Genomic DNA, 1,268 nt, shown 5'->3' on the forward strand with positions numbered 1-1,268 from the left:
ATTTGATTTTGGTGCTGGATAAAATATATTTCATCCCTCGACTGATATCCCTCACACTGATACATAGAGCATTTGCCAAAATTGGACAATACATCATTCCTTTCGCTCCATATCCAGAGATATTTCATCCATTGCACTTTATTGAACAATGAGCATTAGCCACACTTTTGCATCACTCCTGTGAATGAGTGGAAGATTCTGTACCGTTGCATATAAATTACAAGCCGATGGACTGAATGGCCTTCTTTAGTGCTATAAAATCCTATTACAGACCAAATCAGAACAAGAACTGAAATGAAATTTTCCTCTCTTTTCAATGACAAATGTATAGACCTTATCCATGTTATTACCCTACACTTTTAATAATAATAATAATCCTTGCATTTGATATAGTGCGTTTCACGTCTTCTAGACATCTCAAAGCGCTTCACAGAATATACTATAAAGTGAATTGACTGTATATTTGTGGGCAAAACACAGCAGCCAATTGCACACAGCAGTGTCCCACAAACAGTTGTGGATTGAAGTGACCAATTTATTATTGTTTTTTTTTCTTGAGGGATTATTATCAGGCGTGTGGAGTAAGGAAACTTGCTCAAGGTTTCATTCTGCTTGGAATCGAACCCAGGTCTCTCGCTTATGAGGCGAGTGCTCTAACCACTGAGCTACAGGACTCCACTGATCTCTACTGTCAAGTTTGATTGTGCAATTTAAAAACAGCAGCCTATTTAAACATTACTTGTATGCTAATAATAATCCTTGCACTGGATTTACTGTAGCATCTTTCACATCAATGTCTCAAGGTGCTTCACGGGATTTACTGTGAAGTGTAGTGAAATGAATTGCCTGTGTATTTCGTAGGCAAACCTGGTAGATTTCCTGATCCAAGCTATACAAAAAGGTCCAGAGATTGCTTTTAGTTTAAACCTGCTCTAATTTGTCCTGAGATGAAATAAAGAACTGCACGATTAGTGCTTTGCTAATTTTCAGATCTTTGGCCTGAAATTCCACTTATATTTAACATGTATGACTAAATTATCTTTTAATATTGCACTGAACTGTAGAAAAAAAATCAGTCTTAATGTAGCAGAACCCGCTCCCGCTTCCAAAATACAACTGGATTCATGAATGATACAGTTCAAGATCCTGTTCCTCACCTTCAAAGCCCTCCACGGTCTTGCTCCCCTCTACCTCTCCAACCTCCTAACCCCCTACTACCCTGTTCGCTCCCTCCACTCAGCGGGCTCCGGCCTGCTTCACGTCCCCCG

At 39.4% G+C, this 1,268-nt stretch overlaps 1 non-coding gene across 1 annotated transcript; it reads right to left on the reverse strand.

Moving 5' to 3' along the window:
- Positions 1-603: 603 nt before the first annotated feature.
- trnam-cau lies at positions 604-675 on the reverse strand. Its single transcript has one exon. It is a non-coding gene; the product is annotated as a tRNA-Met (tRNA).
- Positions 676-1,268: the final 593 nt, after the last annotated feature.

The sequence above is a fragment of the Callorhinchus milii genome, unplaced genomic scaffold (assembly GCF_018977255.1).
Source record: "Callorhinchus milii isolate IMCB2004 unplaced genomic scaffold, IMCB_Cmil_1.0 Scaffold2, whole genome shotgun sequence".
NCBI lineage: Eukaryota > Metazoa > Chordata > Chondrichthyes > Chimaeriformes > Callorhinchidae > Callorhinchus > Callorhinchus milii.